Genomic DNA, 23,700 nt, shown 5'->3' with positions numbered 1-23,700 from the left:
TGGAATTCTTATCCATGAATTATAATCATTAAAGAAGATACAGGAAATAAGACCAGGACATATAATAAGAGTGAGCTTTTTCCCTAGAGATACCAGTCAAAGCAGGTTTTCCTATGAAAAGCATTCCATCTCTTGGAACTGCTTTCTGGAAAGAATCTGCTTTCCTTCTTCTGAGGAAAGAATGTGAGACAAGTATAATCGTGATCTGTGGGGGTAAAAAGGGAGAGGGGACTGGGATTGGCTAAAACATGGAGAATGTGTATATGAAATTGTTTCTTCACTTTCCTGTGTTTTCTATTCATGTGTTAGGTATTTTTATGAATCAGACCTGGAGTAATTGCCTTCACTTTTCACATCAGAAGAGTTTGGGTTTTTCTTTCCTCTTTTTTTATTACCTCCTACTATACTTGGTATTATATGTGATTCCAAAGCAGGAGACCAAAGATTAGTGCCATAAAGGAATTTACAGTAAAGTTAAGGCAACATGGTAAACGTACACAGAAAAATTCTTTGAAAAGAACAAAATCTACATTTATGTTGAGGAAAATATTTTCATGGAAAAATCATATTCATTAGCTGATCAAAGAAAATGGAAAAAAGAGAAGTACTGTCCTCCACTCCACCCCCACCTCAGTAAAAGCTGAGAAGGACTGGGCAGGGGAAGCATGCATGTTTCTATGTAGAAACTGCCAGTAGGGGGGCGCCTGAGTGGCACAGTCGGTTAAGCGTCCGACTTCAGCCAGGTCACGATCTCGCGGTCCGTGAGTTCGAGCCCCGCGTCAGGCTCTGGGCTGATGGCTCAGAGCCTGGAGCCTGTTTCCGATTCTGTGTCTCCCTCTCTCTCTGCCCCTCCCCCGTTCATGCTCTGTCTCTCTCTGTCCCAAAAATAAATAAACGTTGAAAAAAAAATTTATAAAAAAAAAAAAAAAAAAAAGAAACTGCCAGTAGGCTGTTCCTGTTGCAGTGGCAGAGAGGGGTTGGGTGGGGAGTGGGGAGGTGGCAGTCATCTGCCCACAGAGATGCTCCCATGTATCGGTCTGGCATATGAGGTTCTCCTCAAAACTTTTGTTTGAAGAAAGATTTCCACAGCTGATACAAAAATGCTTGAGAACCACCATTCTCTGTGCTATGCCTTTCACCAGACAAAGTTTGAATTCACTGGGTCATGACACAGTTACTGCTTTAAAAAGAGTGACCACACTGAGATAGTTCTAATTGACTGAATGGTCTTCCTCTTATCGAGCTGAGCTCTGTCTCCCAGAAGCTTTCATCCAGAGCTACCAAAAATTAATCTGTTGATTCTTGAATATGACATCTCTTCACATATTAAGATAATCTAACATTTGGTCCTAGAGTTTTTCTTACCAGCCTCAAATGAATGGTTTCAAGGTTCCCTTTCCTTTTGCAGTCTTTTTTTCCCCACTTGGTCCCCTTTTCTATTACCATCTTGACTGCCCATAAGATGTTGCCCCAGCATCCTATCAGCTTTACATAGGGTGAATCAGAGAAAAGCAAGCTGGAGCTAGGGATTCATTTTCCAGGGCTATTTTAGGTAATTTAGATATAAAGGGAAGAAGGCATTTACAGTGGTCCCAAACAAAAGTGACTTGATTTCAAGAACCCATTGAATTTGGACATTTAGCAGAAAAGTTTTCAACCTCAAGTGTTGTAGATGGTCATTCATTTGTTGATTCAGCAGATAGTTATTAAATGCATACTACTGTGCTAGATACTAGAAATACAAAATTGAGCTAAAAGAAATCTGATTCCTTGCATTGTAGACCTTAGTGGAGTCTACTGGGAAAGACAAATAAATGCAAAATTGCAATACAATCAGTACTATGAAAAAGAGCTAGATAGTGTTAAGAGAGCAAATCATAGGGAGACCAACCAAGTCGGGATGGGATTCCAGGAAGAACTTATGCTTAACTGCTGTCTGAAAGATGAGAAGCAGGAGACTGTGTGAAGAGTCTCTGGGCAAGGGAGAAAGCTATATAAAAGGCCAGTGGTGAGAACGAGCACAGTGAAGACAAGAGCTGGGAAGAAGACCCAGGTGGCTACTCTGGAATAGAGTGAGGAACAGGAAAAGGGTAGGGAGGAGGCAGGCCAATTCAGGATCTTAAAGGCATTTTTAAAGAGCTTTGTCTTTGTGTTTATCCTAAGAACAATAAGAATCTATTAAATGTTTTGTCTAAAGAGAAGGGTGAGTTTATGCTTCCAAAAGTGTATTCTGGCCACCAACCAGGGAACAGATGGTTATGGTAGATCACATAGGAGGCTGTTGCAAAAGCCCAAGAGAAATGACTATAGTGGGTGACAGTAGCTAAGATAGATTTGAGAGATAGTAATATTGCAGTGTTTGTGATTGATTGAATTTGGAACCAAACCATTATTTATTGGGATAGATAATGTTGGAAGAAGATCAAGTTTGGGAGAAGATCATGAGGATCAGTTTTATATGTATTGAGTTTGAGTTACATTTGAGTCATTCAAGAGGAAATAGCAAACAAAGTTAATATGCAGACCTGGAGTTCTGATGTAGGGTTTGGGCTGGGTTTTTAAATTTGTGAGTCATCTGCGTATTGGTCATAATTGAAGCCAAGGGCAGGGGTGGGATTGTTTAGGAAGAGAGGTGGAAGGACTGAGCTGTGAAGAACTACCACATTTATGGGCCGGATAAAGGAGGGTGAGCCTGGAGAGGAGATGGAGGAGCAACCAGAGGGCTAGGAGGAAATTTTCATAGAGGCTGAGGGAAGAAGAAAGTACTTTAAGAAGAAATAAGTGGTCAGATCCTGCTGAGAGGTCAGATAAGATGTTGGATATAAAACATGTATTGGATTTAGATTGAAAAAGTCATCATGACCTTAGCAGGAATTGTTTTGTCAGGTGACAGAGCTGGGAGCTATATTGGAATGGGGGAGCGGTGAGTGGCAGCTGATGTGACAGAGACATGTATGGACAACTGTTTTGAGAAGTTTGGCTTTGAAGGGAAGGAGAGATCTGAGGGGATGGGAAGCTGATGAAGCCAGGCATGTGGGGTTAGATCCTCTTGAGCCGATTTAAAAGCCAATAGAAAGGATCCTGTTAAGAGGAAGAGGTTGATTACACATGAGAAAGAAGTGGTGATTGATTTTGACAGGATAGGAGGGGCTGGTATCTCAAACTAGCCTTGGGAGTAGGGATAATTTCCTTTCTGTTACAGGAGGGAAGGTCAAAATTGGAGTGGATGGAACAGGTTTGCATACTAGGTTTTGGGAAGATAAGGGACTTGGTCCTCTATGGCATCTATTTTATCTATAAAATAGGAGTGGTGTAGGGAGAGGCATAAGAGGGAAAGGGATGGTGTAGTGGACTGTTGGAGGTTTGAGGAGAATGGATAAGATTCAAAATGGTCATTTGGAGAGGAGGTGAGTGAGATAACTAGAGATGTGTGGGAGTGGTTGGTGGTGTTCATTGCCTGTTGAGGGTTGCAATTGTGAATTTATAGTGTGACTTTTTCCAGCATATCATTTACCTAAGTGTAAGCACAGAGAAAGCGCAATTGGGTTCAGCAGGGTTCAAGTTTTATTGTCTCAGTGCAAAGAGTATTGTGTTATTTTTGTGCTATTAAAATGATGAACTACAGAATCTCTGTGACCTGTTTGAATGAAGACTGAGAGTTGGAAGGGGGCCTTGGCTTCTCATCATCTGAAATGTATTTAGCTATGGTAGAGGAGAAACTTACTTTTAATTGTATAGCTAAAGCTTCTCAAATGTTATCTTAAAAATATCTGATTACTGGTGGGAAATGATCTCTTTAAAACATATTAAGGAAAACTGTAGTATTTTAAATGGAGCTTTAAGCACTTATTTAAATATATACTCTGAGTTAAATTTTCTCCAACCTATTCCATGTGTTTTTGTAGTCCTATCTTATAAGGAAGTTCAATGTGGCTTAATGTAGGATAATGAGTATAAAAGAAAAGGGCAGTATCTTCCATATCTGCCAGACTAGTTTGACATTTGTCATCTAAAACAATGGCAGTAGTCCTGATTGGCTCTGCTTTTGTTCTTGACAGTGAGTGTAAAATAAACCTTGGATTCTAAGGTCAGCTGGAGTAGAGGGAAGAAGTCAGTTTCTTTCAGTAGAACATGGGTTGTTTTTTTTTTTTAATCCAGGTGGCTGCACGAGCCCTCAAGGCATTGAGGTGCTTGCACCTCTATTGGAAACAAAATACATTGAACATGACATTATTGGCCTCTCCAGTGTTAAGGCCAGCTGCTGTTGTAACATCTACCACGAGAGTAAGTGCTTGTCTCAGGGACCTAGGCTGGGCTTCCGGCCAAGGGCCTCCAATAATACTGCTGGTCTCCATGGGATGCCCTCTGCATTATTGCACCATAGCAACTGCCAGAACCTTACCCTGCCATTTTCTCTCTAATGTTAGACGAAAATTTTCTCCCTACCTTAAAAAAATTAATCACTTGTAATTCCCCAGGTAAATAATGTAGGCATTCTTCTTGTACAATAAATTCAACACCTTGGAATAAAACTCATCCCCTTGGCCACCATCTTGAATTCTAGTTTCCCCTATATAAGTCGCCACTGTGAACACTCTTTATCTCAACATAGACATGTTTATAAATGCCCCAGGAGTATATATAGAAAGGTTTTGTGTGTTATCTTTTCATTTTTCTTACCATATCTCATAGTACCCTTCCACAGTCTATTTTTTTACTCAGCATTATTATCTTCCCAATACATGTAGATATATTTCATTTTTAAGTGCTTTATAATATTCCATAATGTAGATATTTCATGGTTTCTTTAGTCATTCTGTTGCAATTATTTTAATTTTTTTTTCTTTGATAGTAACAGTTCTGCAGTGAAGACCCTTGTACACACCTCCTTGTGCAATTCTGCAAGGACTTGTTTAAAGTGGATGGGAAGAAGTGGAGTTGCTGCTCCTGGAATAGAATTAATTTACATTTTTTTAAATAAACTTTTTATTTTGGGAGTAGTTTTAGATTTATAGAAAAGTTGCAAAGATAGTATAGATGGTTCCTGTATACATACCCTTGACCCAGTTCCAGTTTTGCCTAATGTTATCTTACATCACCATGACACCTTTTTCAAAACTGAAAAACCAACATTGGTGCATTAATATTAACTAAATTCCCAGATTTATTTGGATTTCACTAAGTCTTCTACTAATGTTCTTTTTTTTTTAATTTTTTTTTTTAATTTACATGCAAGTTAGTTAGCATATAGTGCAACAATGATTTCAGGAGTAGATTCCTTAATGCCCCTTACCCATTCAGCCCATCCCCCCTCCCACAACCCCTCTAGTAACCCTCTGTTCTCCATATTTATGAGTCTCTTATGTTTTGTCCCCCTCCCTGTTTTTGTATTATTTTTGCTTCCCTTCCCTTATGTTCATCTGTTCTGTGTCTTAAAGTCCTTATATGAGGGAAGTCATATGATATTTGTCTTTCTCTGACTAATTTCGCTTAGCATAATACCCTCTAGTTCCATCCATGTAGTTGCAACTGGCAAGGTTTCATTCTTTTTGATTGCTGAGTAATACTCTTTTATATATATATGTATATATATACATATATATATGTGTATATATATACACATACATATATATATACACACATACACACTATATATATATATATATATATATATATATATATATACACACACATCCACACACACACACATATATATACCACATCTTCTTTATCCATGCATCCATCGATGGACACTTGGGCTCTTTCCATACTTTGGCTATTGTTGATAGTACTGCTATAAACATTGGGGTGCATGTGTCCCTTCAAAACAGCATACCTGTATCCCTTGGATAAATACATGGTAGTGCAGTTGCTGGGTCATAGGGTAGTTCTATTTTTAATTTTTTGAGGAACCTCCAGACTATTTTCCAGAGTGGCTGCACCAGTTTGCATTCCCACCAGCAGTGCAAAAGAGATCTTCTTTTTCCGCATCCTCGCCAACATCTGTTGTTGCCTGAGTTGTTAATGTTAGCCATTCTGACAGGTGTGAGGTGGTATCTCATTGAGGTTTTGATTTATATTTCCCTGATGATGAGTGATGTTGAACATTTTTTCATGTGTCGGTTGGCCACTTCTCTCTGGAGAAGTGTCTATTCATGTCTTTTGCCCATTTCTTCACTGGATTGTTTTTTGGGTGTTGAGTATGATAAGTTCTTTATAGATTTTGGATACCAACGCTTTATCTGATATGTCGTTTGGCAAATATCTTCTCCCATTCCATCAGTTGCCTTTTACTTTTGCTGATTGTTTACTTTGCTGTGCTTTTTATTTTGATGAGGTCCCAGTAGTTCATTTTCGCTTTTGTTTCCATTGCCTCTGGAGATGTGTTGAGTAAGAAGTTGCTGTGGCCAAGGTCAAAGAGGTTTTTGCCTGCTTTCTCCTTGAGGATTTTGATGACTTCCTGTCTTACATGAGGTCTTTCATCCATTTTGAGTTTATTTTTGTGTATGGTGCAAGAAAGTGGTCCAGGTTCATTTTTCTGCATGTCACTGTCCAGTTTTCCCAGCACCACTTGCTGAAGAGACTGTCTTTATTCCATTGGATATTCTTTCCTGCTTTGTCAAAGATTAGTTGGCCATATGTTTGGGGGTCCATTTCTGGGTTCTCTATTCTGTTCCATTGATCTGAGCATCTGTTTTTATGCCAGTACCATACTGTCTTGATGATTACAGCTTTGTAGTACAGCTTGAAATCTGTAACGTTCTTTTCTAATTCCAGGATCCAGTCTGTGATACTGCATTGCATTAATTCATTGTGTCTCCTTTGTCTCTTCTGGTCTTGAACAATTTCATATTTTTCAGAAGGACTGGTTAAATATTTTCTTAACTGTCTTTTGCTTTGGGTTTAGTTGATACGTTTGATTGGACTGAAATGATGGGTTTGGGAAAGAATATCCTCATGTTATATCAGGAGGTACAGAGTATCCACAGCCATCACTGGTGATGTTCACCGTGATCACTTGGCTAGGTGATGTTGGCCAGTTTTTTCACTGTGAAGTGACTGTTTTTCCTTTTCCACATTCTGTTCTTTGGAATTAAGTCACTGAGTCCAGCCAACACTCAAAGAGGAGGGAGAAAGGTTAGCCTCATCTCCTGAAAAAGAGGTGCTATCTATATATATTATATATAGTGCTGTCTATATATATTATAGTGCTATCTATATATATTATTTGGAATTTTTACATGAGGAAGATTTGTTTCTTTTATTTACTTATTCAATTATTTTTTTTAATGTTTATTTATTTCTGAGACAGAGACAGAGAGAGGCAGAGCATGAGTAGGGGAGGGGCAGAGAGAGAGGGAGACACAGAATCCGAAGCAGGCTCCAGGCTCTGAGCTGTCAGCACAGAGTCTCTGACATGGGGCTCGAACTCACAAACCGTGAGATCATGACCTGAGCCAAAGTCGGTCGCTCAACCAACTGAGCCACCCAGGCACCCCTTTATTCGATTATTTTTAACTGATGGACTCATGTATATTTATTTTATATCTTGGGTTATAATCCAATACTATGTTATATATTTTGTTATTTACATGCTTATTGATTTATTTTTTTTTTTTGCTCAAATTCTTCTAGTTTTGGCCATTGAGGGCTCTTTTAGGATGGCTCCTGGATCCCTTTGACATGCCTCCATATTTTTAAGTTTTGATCACCCTTTTCCTTTCTGATGCTGTAAAATGCTCCAGATTCATATTTTCACTGCTCCATCTCTAGAATCTGCCATAACAAGGAGCTCTGATTCTTTTTATTGGAGAGTGGGAGTGGTCCTTACTACTGGTATTTGAAATTTTAATATTGTTGTTCTCCTAGGGGCTATTCTAGTCAGCCCTTTTACCCTTCTCCTCATACCTATTCCAGTGTTTGATACCATCAGGTTTATTAATTTTGGTCAATCTGATACAACTGCATCTTTTTTAAATATGTGTTTTCCTTACTTTGGTTGAACATCTGTATTTATGTTTACCATCCATTTGAATTTTCTCTTTTGGGAATAGCCTGTTCATATTATTATGATCCTGTCATAATCCAATCATATCAAAATTAAAATTGGAATTGGTGGCCTTTTACTTTTGGATCATGTTTAAAGAGGTCTTCTTTCTAATATGTCCACTTATGTTTTTACTTCAATTATTTACTGAAGCTAATGATCCACAGATCTCAAGTGGGTCATCTGGTAAGCGAAATCATGTGCTTTTTCTCAATCCTTAGCATTCATTTTTATTCACCACTTATTCTTCAAGGCATTTGTCTTGGTCTTCTTTTGGTTTTCTTCTGGCTTCTTTGGTCTCTTTTTTTTTTTTTTTTTCCTTTGTTTTGACCTCTTCTCTTCCTCCTTTGCCATTTCTTTTTCCTGTAGCCTGAAACCATGTCCCTGACTTCGTTTTCCCTTTTGCTAAAGTCCATCTGCTCTCATTGTAGAAACTCTAATTTCTGTTGAGTAAAAACTTTCAAGTCTACATTTTCAGACCTGCCTTTCACTTAGGTTCTTTGCTTACATCTCTGTTTTGTCTCTAGGTTGTCTCTGCCAGATGTCCCACTGGCTTCTTATATTCAATATGTGTGACGTAGAAGAAATTCATTAACGTTCCTGGAGAGTGTATGTTTTCCTTCCATTTGTATCTATCAGTGGCATCTTGATTTTCCCAGTCACCCAGGCTCAAATCCTGAAGTTGGCCATTAATTGTCTCCTAATTCCCCTACTTGCAACCAGTTAGGAGGTCATGTCCAGTGTTATTTCAAAATCTTCTTCATATGTATTATTTTTGTTCTCTTCAGCATTGTTACCAACCTAGTTCAGGTATTACTATTCTTTGTGTGGAGGTTATGTTTGTCTCTTCAGCCTGTCAGAACTCTCTAATCCAGTTTACCTTCTGCAGCCAGCCTGGCCATCCCCAATTGTATCACTCCTCTGCTTCCTTCCGCCTATCCAAAGTCTTTATCTCCTTGGATTAGTATGTGAGGTCTTCTACAGCCTGGCTCTGTTTTAACCTCATTAGTCCTGCTTTGTCCTATGCCTGCCACATCCTCTGTCATGTCCAATCAGAATGGCATTCTCCAGCTTCTCAAATCATTCATCTGTGCATGTCATACATAGTTCATTGTGTTTAAGAGTTTATAATTACCCACAGGACTCGAAGCTTTCTATTTCAACCAATGTCCATATTATTTTTGTGGTATTTCTATAAGAGAAGGATTGATATGGAAATTGATATTTTTGTTTATAAGTATTCTTACATGTGTAAGGTCTTCATTAGAGACCTACAAATTTTTTTCTCCTATTGTGCATGGCTAATAAACTATTCCTTACATCCTAGGGAATTATATAAAGATAAATATATAAAAATTTATTCTAAGCCCTGTGGGTTTCTAGATTTTTTTTAACTCTTATTTTCTTAGCACCTCTTATTTCCATAATTTTTCTCCTTTTAGCAACATAAAATAATGATGATATCTTTACTGGTGAAGTGACTTAACCTTGCTAATTTTATCACGGAGTTTGTTTCTAAATCGATAAGGCCAAAAGGGGGAGGTTGGGAGGCACAGCTGACATTTTATGTGCTAGGTTGTTCAAGTTAACTCTGAAAAGTTATTCAGACATAGTTGAGTTTTCTGAATAGAAGTGTCTGGGTTCAAATAAGGTTTATATAGAGACTATAGATTGTCATTCTACTTTTCTTCTCCTTGGGAGTAATATTTTTTTTGTTTGTTTTCTGCGCATCTGTCTATTCTTTTTTGTAAGCTTCCTATAAATCCCCTTCTCTTTATGTCTTTAAAGATATAAGGATAAGTATAGTGGTTTTAATGATCTAACAAAATATTAACTATTTTCAAGACTTTACTACGTATCAGACTTGTTCTAAGCTTTTTAATACATTGTACCACTGAATCCTTATAACATGTGTCAAAGTGCTGTGGTTAGAACAAGTCCTAGAAATTGAGGTTACTTGCCGAATGAGGCACAGCTAAGATGTAATAGATTTAGGATTCAAAAACAGGTCTGTGTTCAAAACCTTTGGCTATGTCCTTATGTCAGTACTCACAGTACCATCAAAAAACACTGCCTGTAAAAGCCAAACACCCCCCCCCCCCCACACACACACACACTCACGTAAATGGATTTATTTATTTACTGAGTGCTGCTTTTGGACTCTTCAGATTGATACCATCAAACCTCTTTCCTGTTAGCCCCCAAGTAAGATTAACTAATCCACTCTTTTTACCTACTAATGAAGCCTAAACTTGGCTTCTGCCTCTAAACCTAATTTCAATGTCTTCTCTTTTTCCCTGCTAGTTGCAAACACCAGTCTTAATTGGCTGCTCCCAAGCCCATCTTAATCTATTGTTACACCATGCACTCACAAATGGCTCCTACCCATGTTAACGCATCTTGGGCTGACCTCCTTCCTTCTCTTTTCCACATTTGACTCACATGTTCAGCTCCTTTGCAGATACTTGGTTTTTTCAGCCTTCTTCACATTGAGTTTTCATTTAGGTCTCCTACCCGATTTGCTTTCCCTGGGCTTCTTTGGACCTAATTCCAATAGCTACTTGTCTATTCACCCCATTCTTTTCCCAGTGCAGGGTTACAGGCTTAGTCATTGTAAAACCTCCACATCCACGTTGGCTTACCAGCCACTTTTTACCTCTTTGATGAAACTCTTGGTCTGTGTTTAAAAAAACAACTGCGGTGAAAACAGAACTTTAGGGTAGGAGATTATCTGGAAATACCTTGTCCTTAGCAAAATTCCTACCCAAACAGTTCTTCAGATACTTATAGATACATGCAAATTATTAGTGCACTTTACATATAATTCAGCAAATGTGTTCTGTAAGAGTAGTGTGAACCTATAAAGATTAAAGTGACTGTGTTATCTTCTAATTGAAGAAATTGGGCATAGGGCTTCATGATTCAGTTGTGGAAATGTATTTCTTAAATTTAATAATCATATCTGGTATGGGACTTCACTCTGAAGTAAGTCAGTCACAGAAGTGATTCCCCTATTTGTAATTGGGGGTGATTGTTAGGGCATTTGATATTGAGATGACCTGAAACATTTGGAGCACTTAGAAGTTGTAAGAGTACATTTGACATTTTAAAATGGGAAGAGTATGGGATTGGAGTTAGACATGGAATCTCGTTCCAGATTTTCCATTGACTAGCTACATTGCCAGGTCAAGTGATAACCTCCAATCTGGGCCTTAATTTCCTCATCTTTTGGGGTAAGTATACTTAACTGTATGGAACATTTATAAGCATTTTAAACAGTGTGATCACAAGCTCTGTTGTGTTTAGTTTGTCTTATAAACTGAAGGTTAGTTTTCTCTTGCTGCAAGTATTTAATGCATGCAGTACTTAGCCTCCGATTCAGTTCAACAGACGTTCACTTAGGCTTCCTGTGTGTAAAACTTTCTGCTTAGAGATATAGAAGATAAAAATATAGATGAGACAGAATTTTTACTTCCAGAGTTTCAGTGTTTAATCTTGGAAACTAACAAGTTACATAAAAGCTCTAGAAGTTATGCATTCTCTGTCCTATGACAGACATAAACAAATGGCTTTCTCATTAATTCTAATTAAGAAAAATTTCATAGAGAAGGTAGCATTTGATCTGAGAATTAAGGGAGGGAAAGATAATGGGGGCAGGAGGTTGAAAAAGAGACATCCTGAGAAAAGATAGGAAGTTGCAGGATACATTTCCCAAAATGTATTAATAAAGATATTAATAGGTTTTTTGTGGGAGCAAAAAAGGATGCCATAGTCAAATAATACTGAGATTCTTACTATGCAATAATGGTTGCTTATTATTGTTATCATTTTTGTTATTAAACAAATTTGTGACTCAGTGGGCTCAGTGAAATTTTATATAAGCATCTTTACTGCTATGCTGCTCAGCACCTTAATAGTCCAAAGTTCAATGTGAATTGTTAAGAGGAAAACTTAGCACTTAGCACTTAGGAATCTTAGGTGATCATGGAACCCTTTTTCATGGGAACACCAGATCCAAAGAATATACCTTTGAAAAATTGCACAGAATCCTGTATATCAGTGGAGCAAAGTGAATGTAGAGAGACTTTCTGATATTACATGAACTGAAGTTGGAAAATAAGAATTTAAGAAAGAAAGATTGTAGAATGTATATATGCACACAGAACACATTTTCCATCAGCCAGTAGGTGTCAGTGTATGTCAAGTATAGCTTGGTTACATCCAACAAGGGGAATAGACTGAAAGAAGAGAGTCACGTGTTGATGATTTCCAAGAGGGTTTATATACCAAGGGAAGGGAATTCGTAAAAGAATTTATATTTATTTACAATTTTAAATTTAATATGTTTTAAACCACTCAAAGAATGAATTGTATTTTGCTAACATATTCATGACAGCCTTGCCCTACTGTACATACAGGTAAGGTAGAATATTTGTTTATTTATGTGTTTGTTCATGCATTCAACTAATGTGTCAGGTGATAGGTACACATTAGTGAATGAAAACAATGAATCTCTTGCTTTTGTAGAACATATATCTAGGAATGGGATTAATGTATATGTGGTATTAATCTAGTATATGTATTATATGTTCTGGTGACTGCACGGAAAATACCCCAAAGGCAAAGTTAGTTTTTACTAAAGGACTCAAATCTCTAGAATGGTTCATAATATAAAATATGTCCCAAAACATCAATATATAAATCAGCCACTCATATTGGACTCTGTCCATGTGCTAGGCTCCCTGGATTGTAACTAGGAGTAAGCTGGCCTATGAGGAATTACAACTACTGGAGCTGTTACACAAGTATACATGTATCATCGAGTGTTAATTCACCACAGTGCCCATGTCTGGCCAGGAGGAGAAAAGGTGTAGAGGTAACCAACTGTCCCAAAGCTATCTTCCTGCTTCCAGTTTCATATTTCCATTGGAAAATTCGGTTTCTCCTACTTTGCCTTCCCTTAAAGAATGCAGATGTTTTTACAGACACAGACTATCTACAGATCCCATTTCTGTACCTTGGAGACATGACCTATAAATGTTGGAGGGCTTATTTGACATCTTGGAATATTTATATAAACTCTGTGCATATTTGCACTGAAATCAATTGAAAGTGAAGAAAATTTAATGGAAAATTTTTAACCTAGGGCTTTTTTTTTTTTTTTTTTTACATGAAGATCTTAATTTTTTATTGATGCACTTGGGACTTTTGCAGGTGACACTAATTAATGCTAATGTGACATGTACATCTACCTCTCTCCGACCATATTGATTATGCCTGGCAGCTCTACCTCCTGGGGCTATGTGCTTGGCAGGTTTATAGATAATCAAAGCCTTGGTGAAAAACCTGAAGGGAAAATTCCAAAAGTTGGGAATTCAGGAAGTGCTCAGGGGGATGATAGTTTTTGTTTAGCCAGTTTGGAAGGTAAATCTTAATTAGCTAGGGATTGCTATGCTGTTCTTTTTTTTTTTTTTAATTTTCAAAGTGATAGCTCTTTCTTATCAACAAAATTTGTCCTTTTTACCTTCTTATATAAATCTCCCTAAACCAAAATTTTGGGGGGAAGAAGATTTGCTTAAGCCATGGCAGCATAGCTCAGGAATCACCATCCATTCTTCATTTTATAGTTTAATTCATTTGTGAAAGCTAAATAAAGATTCTATTTAGATACTTCTAAAAGTGGTATGCTACCAAATTCACAGGATTATTATGAAAAACTACCTGATCCCTGCCTAAATCAGTGTATTAATGAATCAGTGCCAGGTATTTATTTGATAAGCTAGGAACACTGAGGTATTACCGGCAGATTAAATAGAATCCTACCTTCTTGGTATCACTGGGTTACGTGGAGATGTGTGATGGTTTTAAAATATGCCCACAAATTCTTTCTTCCTCCCTTTAAGAGGTAGAGCTTAATTCCTCTGGCTCTTGGGTGTGGGTTGGACCTAGTGAAACACTTCTAATGTATAGAACAAAGTGGATGTGACAAAGTGTAAATTCTGAGAGTAGGTCATAAAAGGCACAGTGGATTCCTTTTGGTTGTGTGTCTCACTCACTCTCAGGGGATCCAGCTGTCAGTATGCGGATACTGGGGCCCCATCCCAGCCTTCAGATGACTGCAGCCCCTGCTGACATCTTGATTACAGCCCCATGAGAGAGCCTGAACCAGAGACACCTTGCTAAGTTGTTTCTAGATTCCTGTCCCACAGAAATTGTCAGATGATTGTTGTTTTAAGCTGCCCAATTTGGGGGTAGTTATTAGTAGCAGTAGATAACTAACTCAAAGAGATAAGACAGAAACCTGGAGTTCTTAGACATTTTGCCCTCACTTCCAGCACATTTCAGGGTGTCTGTGAATCCCATGAAATTGGATAAAAAATTATGTGTGGTGTATGTGCATTTTTGTGGCAAGTATTCAAAGCTTGCATTAGCTTCTAAACAGAGCCCTTAATCTCTGAAAGGCCACAAATCTGTTTTTATTCAGAGGAAATAGAGCAGTGAGGGCCAGAGAAGTAGAAAGGTTTCATTGTGGGAAACATCTCTTATATATACGTAATTGATGTGTATTTGCTGATGAAGACTGGAATGAATGGAGCTTTAAAAAGTGAAAACAACTAACATGGTCATGTGAGACAGTTCTCTTTCCAAAGTGTGCTTGATTGCTTTAGATCAGGGGTGGGCAAACTATAGCCAGCAGGACAAGTCCAGATGCACTCCTCACCCAACTCCTTTGCTTTTTGTAAATAAAACTTCATTGAAACAGCCACGCCCATTTGTATAAACATTGTTTATGGCTGCTTTTGCCCTACAGCAGCAGAGTTGAGTAGTTGTGACAGATGTCCGACAAGCCTAAAATACTTATTGTCTGACCCTTTCTGAAGAAGTTTGCTGACCTTTACTTTTCAATACTGAAATGAGGTTGGTGTTCTTGTGCCATAAAGTGGTAGCTAAAATGCATGTTTCTAACTGATGAGTGAATGTACTACATCAGCCTGTCTTACAGGTAAGTAATACATTAACATTGACTCTTCAAGCCCCATAGGAGTAATTACTGTTAAGGTCTGAGGAAGAAGTGGCTATCTGGGCAGTCTCCTGGAGAAATGAGATTTGTAGAACAGAGGGCATGGGTTAATGATGCTGGATCAGAGGTGAACACACCAGCGCCTTGAACTGCTAACAAGGCTCTTTAGCCATAAAGGGCATAAAGTGGGAGAGGCCTGTGTAATTTGTTACTCTAAAGGAGCTCTTGCTTCTTCCTCTGTATTTGTCCAGATGACTTGATATGTTACTTTTCTACCCAAAGATTTCATAAACCTGAACTATAAATGGTACATACGTTATTTTGAAATAAGGTGCTTGAGGGTGAGATTTGGGTGTTTCCTTTTGAATTCTATTTTGTGTAGTGTTGTGAACTCTCTTGCCACTAAGAGTTATGAATTGATCCTTCCAGATAAAAGTGATATTCGCCTTAGTATTGGTCTTAATCCTGGAACTTCTGGTCTTCCATTTTGTTTTCTTGCAGTTAGTTTCCTGCCAACAGCTGGTTTTGCTTTATACTTTTGGTTCCAGTGTGCTAAGTGTTTATCTTTAAATATAGAAGACATTTCTCAATCTTTATGAATATCTAGTTTAGAAACTGTCAAGAAAGGAAATGACACATAGTAGATGACTCAGGGTTTTTATGCAATCATTTCGTCTTATTTCTGCTGGCTGTGTCTGCCCAGGTGCCCCTCCTTAAGCCCTGTATCCAGTATATACTCCTGTAGACCTCTTGTGAACACTGGCTAATGTCCTCAGCAGGGAAGAGCAATTGCCCTAGTCGTGTATCTGTATTCAAGGCTCATTGTTGAACAGTTCTGTCTATATTGCTGGTTATGTCAGTGAAAGTATTTGTTTTCTCACATCTCATACTTCAGTGAGGGGGCCAGTCTCTCAGAGCACTTTAGCTAATTTCCTAAGAGTTCTGATCAAATTTATAATCTAATCAGTCTAATCTATATAATCTAATCACCTTTTTTTATGAACTGTTTTGAATTTATAGAAAAGTTAGAGAATAATAAATCCCCATTTTCTTCCCTGTCTTTAATAAACCTTACCATATTACCATATTTGTGATAGATTGATAGATACATACATAGATAGGTAGATAATTTTTAAAAATAAGACGTTAAAACAGTTGAAGCTTCTATCCACTGAATCCATCCCCTTTTGTCCTTCCCCAGAAGAAATGTGGTATTTGAAATTTGGTGTTTTTCATTGCCATGCATACTTTTACTATGTGTATTTTTATACTTTTGCTAAATGTAAACATTAAGATTATATGCTATGAATTTACATGTTTTTAAATGCCAGGTAGATGGTATCATGTTGTATTTACTCTTTCTCAACTTGCTTTTTTCACTTGAGGTTTTTTTAAAGGTTTTTTTCATGTTGATACTTGTAGTTCATTCATTTATTTTAATTGCTGTAAATATTCCTTTATCAGAGTATACCACAACTTATTTATTGATTAACCTTTCAGTGGACATTTACGTTATTTTCAATTTTTTCCATTACAGATAATGTAGTAATTTGCATTCTTATTCATCTCTGTTAGTTTGTGTGAACTTTTCTTTACAGTAAGAAATGCAGTGACTGGGTCTCAGAGTCCATCTTCCATATTATTAGATAATTCCAGATACCTATCCAAAGTAGCTAGACAGATTTATACCTGCACCAGCATTAGAAGCATTCCAGTTGCTTCACATCATGGTCAACACTTTTTAACTTGGCAATTTGATATTTTGTTATTATAAATAGTATTTTTCTAATTATTAGTGTGATTCACTTAAGCAGTGGCTGTATTTTTAAACTTAAAAATGTTAACTCTTTCATGCTGTGTTGGAGATAGTAACTTCTGCAATTAGGCAAGAAAAAGCAATTTTGGCATAAGAATTGTAAGAGAAGAAATAAAACTATTTAAGGGTGATATGATTATATATCAGGAAAACCCAAAAGTATCAAGAAAACTATAAGCAGTAAGGTAATTTCAGTAAGGTATCTTATTAAATTACAAATTATGTAAAGGTTATTGTTTTTTTAATATACAATCAAAAATCACTTAGAATGTATTATGGAAGGGAATAGTCCATTTACAATAGAAAAAGAAAGAATACATTGACTTAATAAGAAATGGTCAAAACCTGTATGAAGAAAATTATAAAACATTCTTAAAAGAGACTTCAAGAGCTATCTAAAACAAATGGAAATACATACCATATTCTTGGATAAGAAGGTTAAATATCATTGAAATGTCAGTCATTTCTAAATTAATGTGTAACCCAATAAAATAAAACTCAATAAAATACTGTCAGATTTTGTTTTGTTTTCAGCTAGACAGTTTGATTATAAAGTTCATTTGGAAACAATAATAGTTAGGAAAACCCTGAAATATAGAAGAAATCATGGGAGGGACTAGCCCTACCAGATACTAAAGCATATTATTAAGCTACTGGAATTAAAATAGTATGGTACTAACCCATGAATAGATAGACCATTGGAATTCAGTAGAAATAGAGCTGATCTCATGTAGAAATAGAATGTATAATAAAGGTGGTCTCACAAGTTAGTGTGGAAATGTAGACTTTATAATAGTGTTGGGATAATAGGATACGCACACAAGGAAAAACTAAGGTTTCAATCTTCCCATAACACACTAGAACACATTCTAAGTGGATCAGAGGTTTTAAAAAAGGGAACCACATAAGTACAAAAAGAAAATAGGGGTGAATTCTTTCATCACCTTAGAGTGAGAAAAATTTTTCTATGTCTTAAAATCTAAAAGCAGTAAGGAGAGAGTGATGAATTTGAGTACATAAAAATAAAATACTTTTGTTCTACCAAAAAACAAGAATAACTATGAAAACTCTGTAAATTCAACCACAGACAAAGCCTGATAAACCTCATGTATGAAAATCTACAGAGGAAAAAAGCTAACAACCCTGTAGAAAAATGGACTACAGATATGCACAGATATTTCATAGGAAAAGAAATTCAGAGAAGTCTTAAACGCAGGAAAAGATGTACAATCTCACTGTTAATAAAAGAAGTGCAAAATAAAACATTGTATTAGATTTTATTGACAAAAATCCAGAAGAGTGACGACATACTCTTCTGATGAAACTGTGCAGAAATGGGAAGTCTGGTACAATACTGGGAACACAAAATGATACAATCCTTCTAGAAGGGAATGTGGCAAAATTACAAGTGCACTTACCTTTTGATGAAGCTGTCTCACTTCTGGAATTTATTTCAAAGGCACATTGGCCAAAAATGAGAGGATGAACACACACACAATACTGTTCAGTTTAGTAGTACAGGTATTTGCATTGTCAGTAACATGAGTGAATGAATGAATGAAACAAAGAAACAACTCAAATGTCCATCAGTGGGGACTAGTTAAATTTTGAGGCATTCTTGCAATTAAGAACCATACAATTGTAGAAAGTAATGACAAATACTGGGGCGCCTGGGTAACTCCCGTCAGTTAAGCGTCTGACTCTTGATTTCGGCTCAGGTCATGATCTTAACAGTTTTGTGACATCAAGCCCTGCGTCAGACTCTCTGCTCACAGTGTGGAGCCTGCTTGAGAGTCTCCCTCTCTCTCTGCCCCTTCCCTGCTCGCTCTCTCTCTCAAAATAAATAAACTTGAAAAAAATTTCTAAAAAAAAATTAATGACAATATTGTGGCAAAGTTAAGAAAAATATGTCAAGAAAGAAAAATTTTTGATGAAGAAATGTACTTAGTGTGGGGCGCCTGGGTGGCTCAGTTGGTTAAGCATCTGACTTCAGCTCAGGTCATAATCTCATGGCTTGTGAGTTCAAGCCCCACATCAGGCTTTGTGCTGACTGCTTAGAGCCTGGAGACTGCTTTGGATTCTGTGTCTCTGTCTGTCTCTGCCCCTTCCCTGCTCATTCTCTCTCTTTCCCTCCCTCCCTCTCTCTGTCTCTTTCTCTGTCAAAAATAAGTAAACATTAAAAAAATTAAGAAATGTATATAGTGTGTAATTGTTTATTCAAGAATGGTTAGAATATGAATATATTTGCTTGTATTTAAAAAACCAAAGGATAAAACATAAAATTTAAATGGCATATAAAAAGAGGAGAAGTAGAGATGAATAGAACAAAAATAGAAATTAGACTTTTAAAAATTTACCTGATTTTATCAATCTGTCTTTGGGACAGGTATATATTTTACTTAGTTATAAGGCAGAATACAATTTTTAAAAGCCATCCCTAAAAATCTAAAGGAAATTTAAAAAGAATGCAAGGGGCACTTGGGTGGTTCAGTTGGTTAAGCATCCGACTCTTGGTTTCAGTTTAGGTCAGGATCTCACAGTTTGTTGTGGGTTTGAGCCCCGCATTGGGCTTCTGCGCTGACAATGCAGAGCCTGCTTGAGATTCGCTCTTTCTGCTCCTCCCCTGCTGTGCCCTATCTCTCTCTCTCTCTCTCTCTCTCTCTCTCTCTCTCTCAAAATAAATAAACATTTTAAAAAAACAAAGAATGTAAGTGCATATATAGTTGGTAGTATAAATGCATAAAGAGAAAGTGCTCCAGGAGACTAAAACATAGTAATTGGGCTGTACATCTTTCTTGGGATAAATCCTAATGATCAAAACAAACAAACAAACAAACACCAAAAACAAAAAAAACCTTTAAAAAAAATCTTAAAATCTCTTCAGTAATCATACTATTGGTCATAATGTGGTAATGATACTAAGACTATTGTATGAGCATCTTAGGATGAATCAAACAAGTAATGAAAACTAGGAGTTTGAGGATGGGAAAAGGATTGCAAGATTGTTGAGGTTAAGTAAAACTGTAGTCCTGGGTTTGAAATAGAATATTAAAACAAAACATGATTTGTTTTAATCTTAAAAAAGAATAGTTTTTAGCTTTCTTCCCTGAAAAAGGCCTAAAAACATTTGACTAACCCAGTGACAATGCATTTGACCACCCAGCGGTCTGCAAACCCAAACCAATTGTTTGGTTTCTAAATGCCATTTCCCACTAACAGCAAGAAGGATTCCATCCAGAAGTGGGTGATTGCAGGTCTGTACAAGCAGAGTACAAGAAGAACTTGTAATATCTTGTTCTAACCAAGGATAAGTTGTCAAATATTATCAGTCATATCAAAAAGACTCAGGACACAACTTGAATACCCCGCCCCCCCGCTAGGTAAGGATGGGTTGATTTGAGTATCGGTAAGGAAATAATAATAAAATAATAAATATGTTTAGATCCCTAAGTTCTTAAACTACTAAAAATAATCAAAGAAATGTCATTTGTTATTACCATTTAAAGATGCTAGTGAGCCATCTCATTATTTTGAAAACTAGATGATAAAGGGGGAAAATCGAGCATTTATCCTGCCTTCTTTTTTTTAAAAAAAATTTTTTTTTCAACGTTTATTTATTTTTGGGACAGAGAGAGACAGAGCATGAACAGGGGAGGGGCAGAGAGAGAGGGAGACACAGAATCGGAAACAGGCTCCAGGCTCTGAGCCATCAGCCCGGGGCTCGAACTCACGGACCGCGAGATCCTGACCTGGCTGAAGTCGGACGCTTAACCGACTGCGCCACCCAGGCGCCTCCCTGCCTTTCTTCTTTAAACCATACTTCAAATAAATGGTGATGAAGGGAAGTTTCTTTTTATAGAAACATTCCAGCTGATCAATCAAAAAGAAATCCTAGAATTGGGATATCACCATTTCCTGACCCATCATGAAATCATAGAACTTGGAAACATCACAATAAGAAAGACAAAGAGACTGGGGTTGATTATAGGTCTCTTGACAGAAGTATATAACCTTATCTATGAAGTAATCTTCCCCAATGTATCAAATCTGATCATGTCTCTAGATCCAGCTCTCAGCTTGCAGGAAATTCAGAAGACAGGAACATATTAAATTATGCCATCACCTTGTAATTGGCAAAATTCAGACTGAGAAACACTACAAGACAAACAACCTGGTTTCCAATGAAAAATTAGCAAAGGGGGGGGAAAAGACAAACAGAAGGAGAATCTATGGAACTTAAATGGATCTCAATTTAAACAAACTGAAAAAAAAAGTTTTAAAATAGTTGAGGACATGTGAATATTTGATGATATTGAAGAGTTACTGTTAATTTTTTTTGGTAGTATGATTATATTGTGGATATATTTTTTAAAAATTCAGAGTACAATTGAAATATTTACAGATAACATGATAGTATTTGTAGAATTTGCTTTTTTAAAAATTCACGGGTTGAGGGTACTTGGTGGGGAATACACCTGAAACAAGATTAGCCATGAGTTGATACTATTGAAATTGGGTGATGGGGATATGGGTGTTTATTATGCTATTCTCTTTACTTTTGTGTATCTTTCAAATTTTTGACAAAACACTTTTTAAAATTTATGTTAAATGATTTTCATTGAGAAACAGGTAGTTTATTATAGGTTTCTGCTTCTTTGCTTATCAGTCCATCCTTCTATAAAACAATTAAATGAAGGAAATCTTCATCTTATTGTGGTGTTTTTGCAGCAATACTTGATAAAATGAACTGAAAGTCAGTTCTCCATTAACTAGATCTAGAATATACACTACTACTTTATTCCCCTTGAAAAATAAGACTAAAATAATTATTTAAAAATATCCTGTTATGCCTTGGAAAACCATTAATAGGCCTTTACAAAGCGAAAAAAGGCTCTTCTCGCTTTACAAATGGGTATGTTCTAAAGTTTCTTTCCTAGAACTAGAACAATGTTCCTCATAGAATTGTGTTACAAATGTCAAATAAATTTCCAAGCTAATCCACAAAAATCCATAACATAGTGTAATATAATTTACAAAACTGGCAGATTACTAAGCATTTATAACAGGCAAAAATTAAATAATTTTTTCCAGGAAAGTCCTTTCTTAATTGAATTCTGAACTCCAAAGGATGAGTGACTTTCCCATATCTTTTTAGGGGTTAGTCTTGTTATACTCCTGGATCATTTAGTTGCCATATGCTTTGAGTTCTGGAAGCAAAGAACAGTGACATTCTCATTATTGTGATTTGGACTTCTCCTATTCATAAATTAAATACTTGAAAGAACAGAGATTATCTGCATATGAATGATATTAGCAATAAAAACCTGCTTTTTATGGTTTTGTTCATATATTCTCATTTGATATTCCCAAGAAACATTTGAGGGTCAAAGGGCAAATATTATTACCCCCGTTTTACAGCTAAAAAGACTGAGGTTAAAGAGTATAATGGAAAACACTTGGAATCAGAGGTACTGATCTGAGTCTTGGTTCTTTAGTGACACCATCTGCATGTTATTTAATCTCTTGAACTTAAGTTTGCCTCTCTGTAAAATGGGTCTAATGAAACCCCATTTTACACTATTCTTGTGAAGACTGAATGAACTGATACATGTAAAAAGTTCATAACATATAAGATTCTATACACCAATGAAGATTATGGTAGGGCTTTTTTAATAAATGGTCATAAAATGGAATGTTTAGGAAATGGGGAATATTTCCTGTTAGAGGAAATGGGGAATGTTTAGCTTAAAGAAAAATCAAGAGAAAGTGTTCGATGTTGTCAGATATTTTCTGAAAGGCTCAGATTCTGAAGAGTAGATTTCACTCCCATTTAAAGTACTGCTTTGCAATGAGTGTCCCTGTTACTCGAGTTTTTCAATAAAGACCATATAATCACATGTTAGTAATATTGCAGAGGGGCTTAATTCCTCTCAAGTCCATTATTGCTCTAAAGTTCTATCATTGAAATCTACCAAATTTTCAGAGTTGGGTAAAGACTCCTCGTCAGTGATTCCAAGTCCTGCAAAGCACTAATGATGATTGTCCTTTAATGGGATAAAATGGTAGAAAATGATCTATAAGCTGATTTAAGTTCACTTAGCAAATATTCATTAGGCACTTACTATATTGCAAGATGATGTGCTGTGTACTGAGACAGTTTTAAAGAGCCATCTCTAGTGTTTTATTGTTTGAACATTTAAGATTCTGTTCTGTTTTCAATCATCCTCTCACCTTTTAAATATACTGTGTCCGTCTTGATCTTCCCAGGTCCTGTGAGGAATATGATGAAATGTTAACATTGCCCACTACTTATGTTCTTGTTATTCCAACTGATTTAGTTTCCAATTTTGTTGGAACTTTCCTGCATGGACTTTAATTCTCCAGAGTAGAGTCAAGATGTGTTGAAATGACCTCCTAAAAAAAGAAAGGGAAAATAGATCACCTGGTACAAAATATGTTTTTGCATCCTAGGCTCTGAGGATAAAATATGTGGTTAGATGAGTAATGTATAAGAACCTTAATGCTATTTAAACATACGGATGAGTGCATTGTGTGTATTTTGTGTATTTAAAATTGAGATTTTTGTTTGAACAGTGTCTTTCATTTGGTGTACTTCATGGTGATTTATCATAATAGACTGCTTTAAATCATCAGAAATAGCAAGACATATGAATTTCAACAATAACTTCCCCAAGGCTAGAGAAGTCAGCAGGAGCTCAAACTGCTAGGTAGACATTTTCTTTTTTCAAACTCATATGCAAGTGTAAAACTTTTATGAGGCTGCTTTAACGAGGTCCTTTGGGATTTAAGGTTATT

General features: G+C 36.6%; 1 protein-coding gene across 3 annotated transcripts in view; it reads left to right on the top strand.

Moving 5' to 3' along the window:
• Positions 1-23,700, top strand: part of UBE3D (ubiquitin protein ligase E3D) — a 158,549-nt gene that overhangs the window by 55,533 nt on the left and 79,316 nt on the right. The gene's annotated exons all lie outside the window — the stretch shown is intronic.

This window comes from Lynx canadensis, chromosome B2, assembly GCF_007474595.2.
Source record: "Lynx canadensis isolate LIC74 chromosome B2, mLynCan4.pri.v2, whole genome shotgun sequence".
Classification (NCBI taxonomy): Eukaryota; Metazoa; Chordata; class Mammalia; order Carnivora; family Felidae; genus Lynx; species Lynx canadensis.
This window is presented reverse-complemented; position numbering and strand designations above follow the sequence as displayed.